Source organism: Myotis daubentonii, chromosome 7 (assembly GCF_963259705.1).
Source record: "Myotis daubentonii chromosome 7, mMyoDau2.1, whole genome shotgun sequence".
Lineage (NCBI taxonomy): Eukaryota > Metazoa > Chordata > Mammalia > Chiroptera > Vespertilionidae > Myotis > Myotis daubentonii.
The window spans coordinates 32,672,767-32,687,462 of NC_081846.1; the positions used below are offsets into that span (position 1 = coordinate 32,672,767).

General features: G+C 47.7%; 1 protein-coding gene across 3 annotated transcripts in view; it reads right to left on the reverse strand.

The window, feature by feature from the left end:
* The window catches only part of NGEF (neuronal guanine nucleotide exchange factor), an 84,992-nt gene that overhangs the window by 69,294 nt on the left and 1,002 nt on the right, over positions 1–14,696 (reverse strand). The gene's annotated exons all lie outside the window — the stretch shown is intronic.

Consider the following 14,696-nt stretch of genomic DNA (forward strand, 5'->3'; position numbering starts at 1 on the left):
CAAACTGATTTGTCTGTTGGCTTCTGTTCAAGAGGGAGAGAAGTAAACATGAGCTCAGACGGTTTTCCTTCAGGCTGTTGATACAGAGAAAGGAAGTGGGATCTGAGGGAGAAGTTGGGCCTGAGATCAGAGGGGGAGCGGCATTTGGCAGGAAGCTGGACTTGAAAATGGCCCATTGTGACAAGGTCTGAGCTAGCCAGCATGCAACCTGGAAGGCTGACTACTAATCACAGTAACAGCCCAAGGAGCACGGACTTGATAATAGTTTCTAATCCCAACAACATCTCTTTAGAGGTGAGAGCGCTCTGACACTGTGAGAAAGGGCCACACGGCCGCTGAGATCCAACTGGAAGAGTCCGGGCCTACAGACGCTGGAACCCCCCTCTCCCCGACACATGGTGCCACCAGCAGTTATACATCCTGGCAGGCTGGGTCAGACAGTGACAAAATTCATCCACCAGACGAAATAGACTGTGATCGATCAAGTGTGAACAGCCCCCTTTCCTGACGATGCAACAGAAATCGGTGAAATTAATTTTAAACCAGGGAACTAGACAGTGGTAGAGAGGGGCTGCGCACATTTCTTTTTTTCAGGAAAATATTCCGATGCCAGAGAGTGGCGGCATGTACACTACATTGATCTATTTATACATATAATTTGCAATAGGAAGAAAGCCTGCGGGGAAGGAAGAAATCAGAAGCTCAAGGAACAAACTAGATATTCCTGTTGGCAAAATGGTCAGTGCCAAGCACAGGGAGAGGAGGGACCATGAGCGGAGCATAAATCTCAGAAGGCAAAGCACGCTGGAGGCATGTCATCGCTGGGGATGGAGGAAGGAGAGGTCACCTGAGGGCACTCCAGGTGATGGCAGGCACAGGGAGGGCAGAGAAACTGTAATAACAGGACTTTCCCAGGAACCTCACGTCTCATAAGAGGAATGAAAATTCAAAACACACTGAGCTCCTTTTTTCACTTAATACATTGGCAAAAAAACAGAAGCTTGGAAAGTGATTGGTGAAGCTGACAGGCAACAGGCAGCCCCCCATCAACGTCTATCAAAGGGAAAACAACTACACTTTAGCCCAGCAATGTCATCGGCAGGACGTGGGGCCACGGATCTGCTTGCACACGTGGGGAGTGGTCTGTGGGCATGTGACGCACGTAACTGAAGACAACAGAATGCCTCTCTGCCAGAACTGGTAACACCGATGAGACCATTCTAAACGTTTCCACAAATGGAATAAAATGCAGATGGAAAAGCAAGAAAGAGGAAGCTCGATATACTGATTAAGGAAGGGTTCTAGGCTATCTCAAGATTAAAAGAAAGGGATAGAAGAGTATGTATTATGTTTCCATCGGGGAACAAGGAGAAAATGTATTCAAATTTATTTGGATGTGCCTAAAAAATTGTGAAAGAAGTTAAAAGGAATTAGTTACATATATACACACATATTTTTTAAAAATTGTGTAAAACCGAAGCAAATGGAAAGTAAGATTGGGAGGGAAAGAGACTTTAAATTAACATACTTTTTAATATACTTTTATTTTTTAAAAGTCATGCAATGTATTAAGCTATTCAAATATAAATAGGTAAATCTCTTGAAAAAACTTGATTAGGACAGAATCTTCAGTAAGGAAATGAATCACTTCTAAAAACTGGAAGAAAGAAGTTATGTGAAATGACCAAGAAGCCCCAAGGGCCCTACTGTGCATCAGTGAAGTGAGGTTAGCCAGGGAAACCGATAGCCATGAAGGGGAAAAAGAAAGCTATGTTATGTTTATATCTTCAACGATCAAGATTCCCTTCCCCACCAAATCAGATAGAGAATAAGAATGAGCTGTTAAATGAGGTGTTTTAATTCCCTGATTAAAATGTTCTCCGAGTGCTTTAAATAAAACAGAGGCAACTTTATAATCATGAGGCAGTCTTAATACAATATAACACATCAGTGGGTTAGTGACAAAACTAAATACCAATCTTCAGGAAAGACCTTTAAAAGTGAGACCAGAAGAAAACTGTGCACATCACAAAAACAGGGATGCATGAATATTCAAACGAGATCCTGCTCTCATGATTATTAACGTGTTTCTCAGGCTTCAGCCAACACAATGAGACATAAAGCAAGCGTTATCAGAAAGAAAGATGAACTCATCACAATTTGCAGCTGATATGATTTGAATGCCTAGAAAATCCAAAAGAACCAATTGAGACTATCGGAATACAAAGAATTCAGCCCAGGCCCAGAAGAGGATAGATTTACTACATGTCAACAATAACAAGAAAGTAGAAAGTAGTAGTAACAGACCCAGAAAACACAGGGTAACCATGTGAATAAACAAAAACACCTTAAATAAAGGAAAAACTTGAGAGACGGAAGGAGACTTGCATGTTTAGAGAGGCGTGGGTTTTTCTTGGATGGTGAAAATTAAATATATATTAATTCTCCCCAAGTTAATATATAGTTTTAGTGCTATTTCAGTTTAAAAATTGCAATGAAAAAACTTGCTGGAATGTTTTGATAAAATGATTTTGAAGTTCATTTGCAGGCACTTTGGAAACTAGTCTGGCAGTTCCTCAAAAGGCTAACCATAGAATGACTTTGCAGTTCCATTCTTAAGTATATTCCCAAGAGAAATGAAACTATATGTCCACCCAAAAAGTTGTACATGAATGTTCATAGTCACATCCTATATAATAAAAGGCTAATATGCAAATAGACCAAACGGCAGAGCAACCGGTCACTATGATGCACACTGACCACCAGAGGGCAGATGCTCAATGCAGGTGTCAGTGTGCTCCCACAGGGGGAGCACTGCTCGGCCAGAAGCCGGGCTCACAGCTGGTGAGCACAGCGGTGGTGGCAGGAGCCCCTCCTGCCTCTGCAACAACGCTACGATGTCCAACTGACAGCTTAAGCGGGGAGCAAGCCTAAGTTGTCAGTCAGACTTTCCCCGAGGGCTCCTGGACTGCAAGAGGGTGCAGGCTGGGCTAAGGGACCCTCCCCACCCCTGAGTGCACAAATTTTGTGCACTGGGCCTCTAGTTATTCATAATAGGCAAAAAGAGGAAACAACCCAAATGTCTAATAACTGATGAATGGGTAAGTAAACTGGGGTGTATCCATACAATGGGATATTATTCAGTTCTAAAAAGGAATTAAGTATTGTCAGGTGCTACAACATAAGGGAGCCCCTAAAGCACTTTGCTAAGTAAAAAAAGCCAGTCCCAAAGGACCACATAGTGTATGATTTCAGTTGTATGAACTGCCCAGAATAGGCAAATCCATAGAGGCAGGAAGTAGATTAGCAGTTGACTAGGGCGGGAAGGGTTATGGGGAGTGAGTGTCTGCTAATGGGGACAGGATTTTCTTTTGGTGAGATGTTGACAGTATTCTAAAACTGGTAGTGGTGATGGTTGCACTACTCTGTGAACATACTAAAAACATTGGATGTATACTCTAAAAGGCTGAATTATTAGAATGTGAATTATATCTCAATAAAGTTGTTATTATGAAAAAGGAGGGGTAGCAATAACGCTTTGGAATATTGGTTAACAGTTTGGGAAAAATCTCAGTTTAGATCCTCAAAGTAAATTCCCTAAATAAACTCCAAAGGAATTAAACCATTAAATATTTTATTCAGACTACAGAGCATTCTAAAGAATGTTTTTCCTACGATTTTATTACTTTTTCCTCCCATTAAACAATGTTTTGTGGGATGTTCTATTTCAGTGAAGTAGGATGTATAGATTCACTTATAACATTTGCATAATATTCTATAATATGTCATTTAGAGTTCCATTATTTTATTTAATTTGTTTCCATTGTCTCTTTTAATGTGCATGTAAGTTAGGTTCTTTTTGGTTGTAGGAAGAGACAATCATTCAAGTTACTTCCGGTAAAGGAGCCTGAAAAAAAGACAGGAGGTCTAGACGAGGCCAAGGCACTCTGGGGACCAGCCCATCCACCTCTGTTGGGGTTAAAAATAGAACATTTTGAGAAGGAATTAAAGGGTTCCAAATCTTTCCAGAGGACCCTGGGGGTAGCAGTACAGGTGTGTAGAGCTGGAGAGCAGAGCCAAGCAAGCATGGGTTGTCAACCCTGCACCCTCCTCACTGATTACATGAGCTGGGCATGTGGCTTTCTCTTGGGACCCCGTGCTTCTCAACTGTCATGTAGGGTGCACAAGCATTACCTAAGTACTCGATTCATGGTAGCTGTTTGTGCATTACTGTGCAAATTAATGCACAGTGATAATATTTCCATCTATAAATATAATGCATATTTATTCTTATATTTCACTTATTCAACACAGCATAAATTAAAAAGAGGACAAAAGAAAGAAGAATAAAAAGGTGGAGCCATAAAACTCAATGGGTTAGAGAAAGCACTCAGATGTTTTTGTTTTTTCTAATAAATAATTATAAACATTTAAAAAGTAAAACAAAAACAAACTCAATGGGGGATAAAGTTTAAAAATTCCTATTACAAAGACTTGCTATGGATGGGCCCAAATCGCCCCTGAGCTTCCTAGCAGCCAGAGTGAAAGGGAAATGTGTCACTGACCCATTCTATTGTATTCAGGGGTAAAAATCACCAGTCGTTCAGGAGAAAATACGTTAGTAGTTAGTGCTAAGGTTGACTAAAGGATTTCTCTTCAGGGGTTTTGTGGAAGTGCAATGCAGTGGTTTTCAAACTTTTAAGAGCTTATTAAATATATGGATTCCTGGACCCCATGCCCAGAATTTGGACTAAGGCTGAAGTGGGTCCCAGCAACATGCATTTTAGAGAGTGTCTCTCCCAGGTGATGCACAGACCCGTCTACTCATTCTATTAGGTGGTCTGTCTCCTGAACACAAGGCTCGTGCACACTCATGCAAACAGGTTTCTGAAGACCCTTCCTCTGTGCCCTTCAGTGTAGACTGATGGCTTCACACAAGACACAGCCAGCAGAAGTCACTCTACAGGTGACCCCATGCAGGCTTCTGCCTGGTGGCGGGGATTTCAGAGGGGACGTGGACTCTGCATCTTCCTCTCAGTGGAGGGTTTGACAGATGTTTGGTTAGGACCGTCTTGAGATTGAGCTCCTAGATGGCTCAGATAGATAGGGCTCATCTGTGTTGCCTGCTAACTACCTGCTTGGAGTAGACTAGGGGGTTGGGAGGGTGAACAACCCCAAGGAAAATGAGAGGATGGTATTCTTCCAGGAGACCAAGATGATCTCACTAAGATCATTGTTTTGACTGTGGATAGGGGATGGAGCCACGGAGCTCAGTTCTAGGATGTCAAGGCCCTGAACCGTCTAGCCTGGAAAATTCCTTGGCAGGTGAGGCGAGATTCTTCTTTTGGCTTCCAACTCACCCCCTGCCACCACCAGCGGAGTAGAACATCCACAGTGTTGTCTTGTGCAATGTTACTTCCTGGTGTCCCCTCCAAGATAAACTCTCTGTAATATCCACCAAAGCAACTGAATGAGGCCTCTTGTTCTCTGTAAATGTATCTACAAATCAGGGAAGAAGTGGAAACTTCTCACTCTCTCCTCCTCTTTCCAATATCTGTTTCCCAGGCTTCAGATGCGTGTGAGCCACCAGCCTCTCCATTGCCTCCTGCGTCCCTGCTAATGTGTCATGTCCTCTCCTCCCTCAGTCTCCGTCCTCCCCCTCCACCCCCTTCACCCGGGTCTCATCTGTTGCCAGGGCTTTAACTGGCTGTTCTTTCCAGATGGCCTTGCTCTCCCTCTGAGCTGTGGCTGACGGTCCAGTCTCCGCCTGACACCATTGGGCAGCTGCCCACAGGCCACAAGTCCTCCACTGTGTCGAGACAGGGTGTCCTGAATGGATAGACAGAGGCTCCTGGCCACCCACAGCCACCCTCCCAGTAGTTTCTGAAGAGGACAGGACGAGGGCGGGTCAGCTTGAGGTGCTGAGGATGACAGCAGTGCCTTGGGCCAGAGCTGGTGACTGAGACCAGCCTGCCCAGAGAGGAACTGCGCTGAGCTGCAGACACAGTTCTTGCTCCTGGCGGGAATCAACAGGGGGTTTGTGTCAGGCACGTTCAGTTAAGTCATTTGATCTTCCTATAGCTCCCCTTTCCTTCTGGAAGGGGCTCTCACATGTGCAGGGATGGAGCAAGGATTAGATGAGCTTACGTGCCTGGCATCCCGTCAACACGCCGTAAACGATACTCCCGCTGCTGCTCTTTTTACTCTTTGCAACTAAATGAGTGACCACTTGTTTAAATTGTTTTTCCTTTTTGGTGTAAAAAGAAACCAAGATGCCAGATGATGTTCAATATAAAAAGTAGGTATAAAAGTTTGAAAACAAACTGAGGGTCCATCAGAGCCTCGGCTCGGTCCCAGTGAGGGAATCTATGCCTCGTCTCCAGGGACTGGCTGGTGGCACCCCTGAGAGTCCCATCCCCTCTGATCGTATCAGTGACAGCAGCCACTCTCAGCAGGGTCGGGGAAGAGAGGGCTCAACCTACTTTCTCAAAGTGAAGCCAGAGCTAGCTGTGCCGTCTTCCCCTTAAGAGAAAGTTTACCTAATTAATGGAAGCTGAGCCTCTTTCATGCCCTGGCCATCATGTCCAGGCGGTGAGCAACAGCAGGGAGTGAGCTGGGGACAAGGACCACTCCTTCTGGGTGAGCCTCCGCCAGCCACCGCCCTTGGCAAGCTCCCACCCTCCTGTGGTCCAAGGTCCCAACCTGAGGGAGGCTGGGCAGGGCTGCTGAGCTCCGAGTCACCGGGCAGAGCAGACACTACACAAAAGCAGGCAATGTCATTTCCACAGCCAGCCAGGGATCGTTAAGGGCAGGAAGCTGCCACCAACACTGAGTCTTTGTTGGGTTCCAGTGGTGGGACCGTTTGCATGTCGGAGTTGCTGTGAGCTCATCACTCAACCCCTAGCTGAGCGGGTATAAAAGGCCTGCTAACAGGACAGGGCCAATACTGGTGCCTTAGCTCAGGCTGCCCTAACAAAATGCCATAGATAGGGTGGCTTGAACAAGACATTTGTTTTTGCACAGTTCTGGAGACTGGAAGTCTGAGGTCAGGGTGGAGCATGGTCAGGTTCTGGTGAGGGCCCTCTTTCTGCCCTGTAGACGGCTGCCTGGCTATGCCCTCACATGGCCTTTCCTGGGTGTGTGTGTGTGTGTGAGGAGAGAAGGAGGGAGGGAGACAAGGGGAGGAAGAGAGGGGAAGACGAAGAGTGGTCGAGGGAGAGGAAGAAAAAGAGAGGGAGAGAGGATATACTCTTCTTCCCATAAGGCCACTAATCCCATCATAAGGACCCCGCCCTCATGACCTTGGCTAACCCTAATTACCTCCCAAGGCCCCATCTCCAAATGCCATTACATTGGGGCTTTGGGCTTTAACATGTGAATGAGGGGAGGTGGAGGGTGGGGGGCCGTGACATGAGCATCCAGTTCATAACAATTGGCAAAGGCATGTAGGGGTACTTGGGTTTCTGGATGGGAAATCTGAATCCCAACCCGATTTCTCAGAATGGCTCTGGGCAGCCAGCACTTGTACTGGAAGGCAGCATCCTTCCCTCCTGCTCCAGAACCTTCCTAGAGGGTTTGCTCCACCCTTAGCCCTGGAAGAGGAGGACCCTGAGAGCCATGACCCCCAGACTCCTGGTCATAACTCACCAGAACAGAGTGGACCTTTGACCCAGGAGGAGTCAACCCAGAGGCTGGGCTGAGCCAATCAGATTCTCTCTCTCAGATGAGGATTGAGACCAGTGAACAGGGGCTCTGGGTTGAATGGCCATGGGGTTGGGGAGGTATTTTGAAATGGCCAGGATGGACCAGATATAAGTGTAGTAGGGAAGCTCTGTGTATGGCGGGGAGGGTGGGGGGAGGTAGGGAGGGATGAGGGGTGGAGGCGGGGGAGAGAACAGAGCAGAAGAATGAGAGGAAGAGAGAGATGTGTAGCGTTACCATTTCCTGTCCTTGGTTTTCACCCTCAGCAGGCCGGGGTGTTCACAGTGCCCTTTAGTTCCCTGTGTTTTCTTCCAATAGAATCTTGTAAAAATCCTTCTTACGGTTTGAAGGGACTCCTATGCATTACTTCCCAGTAGTCTGGAGCTGGACTTCCCAGTTAGTGGTATATCTAGGTTTTCAACACTCTGATTCAGGACATGAGGTTGACCTGGTCAGTCGTATCCTTGTGTCCTTGGTGGGTTCTGTCCACTCACACTCTGAGCCCAGCTGTGTTCGCCCTCTGTAGGTCCCGGATCATGAGACAGAGGTGGCCCCCTCGCTCAGGCCCCAGAGAGCAGGCGGGAGGGAATTTGGTGACATTCCCCATCATCCTAAACGTGACCGCCCCTCCTCTGGCCTTTCTTTCCCTTCTGGAACTTTCTGTCATCTGTGCGGTGCTGGAAGCATTCCAATTGCCTTTGTGCCCCTCCTGGTGTGACTCTGTGCTCTCCCTACAGGTGGGAGGGAGGTGACTCTGGCCCTGGGGAGGGTTTACCGAGGCACACGGTAAACTGAGGCATACAGAGGCACGGGCTGTGCGGGTCAAGACTCATGGAGTGTGCCTGGGCCATGACAGTGGGCAGAGAGGGGAGTGGGAGCAACCAGAGTGAATGGTGGAAGGTGACAGAGTCATGGGGAGCTGGGCGGGTGGGGGGCAGCGGGGGAAGGCCAGGATTTTGGATTTGGTTTGGGTGAACAAGTTATGCAAGAGGAAGATACGATACTTTTTAATAAACGAACAACAGTGGCAGAGATGTTGAGGGGCTATGATTTCTTAAACTATCCATAGGGTTTAGAACAGCGGTTCTCAACCTGTGGGTCGCGACCCCTTTGGCGGCCAAACGACCCTTTCACAGGAGTCGCCTAAGACCATCCTGCATATCAGATATTTACATTACGATTCATAACAGTAGCAACATTACAGTTATGAAGTAGCAACGAAAATAATTTTATGGTTGGGGGTCACCACAACATGAGGAACTGTATTTAAAGGGCCAGAAGGTTGAGAACCACTGGTTTAGAAGAACCCAGAGAGTCCCCTGTTCCTCTCCAGCATGGGATGTGAGCTTGGAACGGGAATGTATTATAGGAGGTACATCAAATATTCAAAAAATTAATATTATTTATTTTAGAAAAATCCAATTAGCACATGGAACCTGCGACTTCACAGATGTCAATGCTTAGGATGAAAATAAATAGAGAATTTAATTTGAAGCCAACCTGTGGGCAGTATTGACAGCACAGGTGGCACGTGCATACCTTAAAAATGGCAAATGGGGAAAGTAATTGACAGTCCAGAAACACTGCCGGGAAATTACCTGGATGAGCCAGACCCACTGCGTCCCGTTCTCTCCTGAACTAAGGCTTTCTCCCGCTCTGTGCCAGCGGTGCCCTTGGGCCCTACACCCGACCTGCTCAACCAGGTGCCCTGGGGAGGGGGCGGCGGTGAGCCCTTGTCACAAGGCCAGCAGGGGTTTTGATGACTCACTGCTCCACTCAGCTTTCTGGAACTGACCTCAGCGAGTCTGAAAATCTTCTGAAATGTGTGCAGGGTGCGTGCTTGCTTTCACCACGGCCGAAGAGGGTCAAGGCCACTGCTCGCCGAGGTGCCTGCCATCCCATTTCTTGTGTTCACAAATCCATGTGCTTTTAATTATAAATTAACCCAAACCTTGCCAGGTGGTTGGCAGGGCATATTCAACGGGTATGGAACCGCAGTGGCGGGTGTTTGAGGCCTGCCCCACCAAGGACAACCTCCAGGAGGCAGCTGGGCCTTCCCTACGAGGGTGCCGAACCCAAAGACAGCAGCACGGGTGTTCTCTCCCCAGGGCTGGATCCCTGCCTCTGACCCTTTCTGACCTGAGCAGGCTCCCCTCTAGGCTTCTCCTGCTGTCCCCACTGACCGGGCTCTGGCCAGGGCTTTGAGCTTACACCAGCCCTTGAGCTCCTGCCCATGGCCCTGCCTGGTGCCACCCTGCCCAGTCCCCTGTTTCTCCAGGTCTATCTTCTAAGGGCCCACTTGCTCCTGGGTTCTAGAAGCCCGTCCACGCACAGCCCACCCACCCAGGTGCATGGACTTCTGTCCATCCATCGACCCCTTTCTCTCTCTGGCTATGCTGCCAGCTGTGACGATGAGGGAATAGGCCACAAGGCTAGGACTATGGACGGCCCCTGGAAGCTGAAAGCATAGAAGCACTCTCCCCCAGAGGCTCCACAGGAAGGCAGTCCTGCCGACACCTGGGCGTTGGCCCAGCAAGACCTGTGTGGAACTTCTGTCTTCCAGAACTGTAAGATGACAATTTGTGTTGTTTTAAGCTACTAGGGGCCTGGTCATTTGTGACAACAGCCACAGAAAGCTAAACTCACTCTTCCACAGATGGGGCCCGAAATCTGTGTGGTTGGTTCACCATTGATTTCCTCAAATTGTTTCCACACTAGCATTTGCCAAATTCGATTTTTTTAAAAAATTTGAAGCACCAGCTAAATTTGCCAAAAAAAATAAATAAATAAATGCCTTCACTTAACTAGAAATATTATTCACTAGAGGACTGATGCATGAAATTTTTGCAAAGGGCTTGGCCCTCGCAGCCACGGCTTTGTCCGGAAGGTTATCTGGAAGGACATCTGGAAGGTCATTAGCATATTATGGTCATTAGCATATTAGCATTAGACATCCAGTCTAATTGGTATATTATGCTTTTATTATTATACATTGGAGGGAAGTGGTCATCAGGTCCCCTGAGGCAACACCTAGACGGTGGACAATCTTGCTGGTGGACATCAGGCCTGAATGGCCCATCGAGAGGAGTTTCTCAGAGTCGGCTGCTCAGAGCACTTGGGACAGGTGAATGCTTCAAGAGAGTTCTCTGGCCCTGCCAGCATGGCTCAGTGGTTGAACATCGACTTATGAACCAGGAGGTCATGGTTCGATTCCTGGTCAGGGCAACTGCCCGGGTTTCGGGCTCAGGTTGCAGGCTCAATCCCGTTGGGGGTGTGCAGGAGGCAGCCGATCAATGATTCTCTCGAATCATTGGTGTTTCTATCTCTTTCTCTCCCTCTCCCTTCCTCTCTGAAATCAATCAAGAAATATATATATATTTTAAGAGAGTTCTCTGCATACTAATACACTCCTGTAGGTGCTAAATAATTGATGTAAAATGATAATTCTCTCCCTGCTGCTCAAAGTCAACGTTTATGTTGAAAAGAAGGATCTGTTTTATTTTTCAAGGCCTACTGGGATAACAGTAGCTGCAGCTGAGTGTGAGCACCTTAGAATCGTCACCTCATGGAATACTCGGGCGATCCTATATGAATGGTTACTGTCCTGTCCCGTTTCCCCCGTTTTTACAGAGGAGGACATGGAGATTCAGAGAGGTTAACTGACTCAGCCAGGGTCACACAGCCAGCCAGTGGCGGAGGCAGCCTGGCTGTGTCCGAGCGGTTAAGAGCATGACTGCTAAGCTATTTCTTACCCCCTTTAATTCCGAACATCCTGACCCATGGTAAACAGCCTTTCCTGAGAACACAGTCTTATAAGATCATGGAGATTCAGGGAGGAATAAAAGCAGACAGAAACAGCCTGGGTCTAAGCAGTAACAGAGGGGCCACCTTAGCCTCCACAGGCTGTGCCCATGGTTAAAAGATGTTCCTTTATTTTGGCAATTTCTGTGGTATTTCTCCAGTGAATACACACATCGGTGATAATAATGTTTCTCCAAACATGAGCCGGGTCTGTTTATCCTAGGCTGAACATCAGATGGCTTCATTCTAACCCCAAGTTAGAATCTCTCCATGTCTTAACCCTGACTTGGAACCCAAGTTAGCCGACAGCAAGTGGCTTTGATTTTGACACTGAACTGGTTCCAAAGAGGCCAGAAAACGGTAGAAAGTCCCAGGCTCTGATATCTGAGGCACTAGGGAAAATTGTCCATGTGCCAGATGCCTTTTTAATCCAGAAACAAAGAACCTTAATATCATTTCAAAGTTCACAGCTAACTTCTTTACAAAGGTACTCAACAGGAAATAAGTCTTCCCTCCAGCGTTCAAGGACCCACCAAGGAAGGTTTTTATCACACAGATGAGAACAAAACCTGTTTATAGACGTATTCCCTTTCTCAAGTGGATTTCTGTCTATAGAGCATCATGGAAGGGCCCATTATGCCAGCGTTTTATCATCTTAAAAAACTTGGAAGTTTTTTTTTTTTTAAATCTTCACCCGAGGATATGTTGTTGTGTGTTTTTTTGTTTGTTTTTAATCCTCACCCAAGGGTATTTTCCTATTGATTTTTAGAGAGAGTGGAAGAGAGAGAAATATCTATGTGAGAAACTAGGTTTTCTTACTGTACTTATCTGGGCAGCAGCAAAGAGGGCAAGGCAGCTCAGGAGCTGGAATGAAGGTGGGGAGCTTGGGAGGGGGGCAGCGAGATCATCCATCTTGTCACATCTTATCACTGCTGGCTCCGAGCAAGTGTGCAGCGAATGCTGACTGGCTGAATGAGGTGTTCTCTAAGCAGCCAGTCCGCAAGGAGCCCATGGTCATGGTGGGTTGAACTACTGAGACAGCAGGTCATATTGTATGTGAACTGAGCAACCCTCCCACCAGCCACTCCGGACTGACTCTTGCCACTTCCGGCAGAGCCTGGGGGCCAAGGTCTTCCGGCCCAGCTTGTCTTTCTTCCTTGTCCCTGCCCCAGTGGCTCCCAAGCTCCTCCAAGCCTTTTAAGCTGCTCATCCTCTGAGAACCTATGTTTTGAAGGGTCTGTCTCTGATAGAAAACATAGTCGTTAATTAATAACGAATCAGCACCCCATTTTACAACTCATCAAAGACCTAGATACTTGATGGTCAGAGCTGTGGCAGGCACCAATGCTTGAGCTTGAACCTCAGGCAGGAGTGAAAAGGGAAGGGAGAATCTGAGGCAAAGCCAGCCGGCACTGGAGTACAGAAGCGAAGGGCAGTGTGCCCCATGAGACACGTTGGCCATACAGTGTGATCTCTGGGAGCCTTTGGGGTCCCATGCACTTTCCACCTTGTTGAAACCCTGCTGCCCCTTTCCTGTGCAAGTGTGCTATTTAAAGAACTTTCAACATCCAACTAGGGTAAGTGTGAAAAATTACTATCTCATTTTCAAGTTACAGAACCTTACTTTACATAAAGCCATATCCCTCAGCCTTCTCCTCTTGCAAAAGAATTAATAAGTGATGTAAGATCATTTAATAACGTCTAGTTCAAAGGTCACCTCCTCCATGCTGGCCTCCCTGCTATTTCTTTGATGATCCCCCACTCATTTGAACGTGTGATTTTATTTTTCCATTCCAAAAGTAAGGTGAGTAGAAGTAGAAGGATTGAGAGATGGCTGACCCAGGTTCCCAGATACCCAGGTCCTTAATGAAGGGTATTCTCAGAAAAAGCCCCCTTTTTAGTGCTCAAAATCTTTGCCCAGACCCAGTGCAGACTTCCCCAGAGCGGGGCCTCAAGGACTGCTGTCAACCAAGGAAAGGAATGCCAGTTCTTTGGCTTCTCTGGGCATTTCATCGAGGTCCAGAACCAGAGCTCTGCCTACTGAGGAAGTGGCGAAAGCTGAGCCCAAGGTGACCAGAAAGAAAATTCCTTCCGAGGCCCAGGCTGCCCTGCCCCAACAGCCCCCAAAGATGCCAAGGGGAGTTCTGAATAAGACAGCCCAGAGTCTCAGAGATGTACCTCCTGCTCAGTCAGTCAAAATGCCTCTCAGCACCATAACCTTCTTTGGATGAGGAGGGTGTCCTGGGCCCCCTCATGAAGAAAGGGCCTCTAGCCTGGCCTCTGGCTTCTGCCTCTCCCACCTGTGTCCCAGCCCCTCTTCAAAGCCTCACCTGCCAGGGTGCTCAGCAATGATTTTTTTTTTTTTGGGTGGGGGATGGGGGCAATGATTTCATAAAGTAGTAAAGGAAGGAATCTATGCCATTTTAGGGTGGTGCTGGTGGTAACCTCAGAGAGTCAGAGCTGACCCTTTACTGGGGAGGCACTGGGCTCATGGAGAGGGGAAAGGACCCCTTCCTGGGAGATGGGGTGTCTGGTCTAGGGCTGTTGAGACCAATAGTGACTCCAGTGTCCCCGGTGTAGCCAGCAGGTGGGCAGAGCCAGCAGTGGGCGGTTAGATTTGTCCTCCTCTGCTGAGTCTCCGCGCGGTTTTGACCACTGGTGCAGATTTCCTGGGCTGCCCCTGCCTGGGCCAGTTCCATAGGCAAACACTTATCTCCCTCCGCCTCTGGCTGCTGGGGTCACCTCGTCTCTCCTGTGGGGAGCCCCTCCAACGGTGGGTTTTCAAGACAATTTGGACTCCAGTAAGGAGTCAAGGGAAGTGGTTATTGTCAGCTTTCAAGGACCGGAAAGTTTAAGACACCCATAGAGACACTGGTCTCTACAAAGGCCAAGCGATGCCGGGGCAGCTGGAGATGTGGTGGGAGAGAAGAGGAAAGGGAAAACCTGGGCAGAAAGTGGAGAGGGAGAAGGGAAGGGGGACAAAGGGGACAGGGAGACTGGCACGTTCCCACCAGTGGTCTTACGACATTAACAGAAGCACTTTCCAAAAGCCAAACCTGTGTTGGTCATCAGAACAGGGCAGAACTGTCCAAAGGACAGGAGCCACAGCCCGGGTCTGTTCAGCCAGTGACTGTGAGCATCCCAGACTTTACATCAACACAGAAAAGAGGAGCCTACCCCACCACATCCAAGAA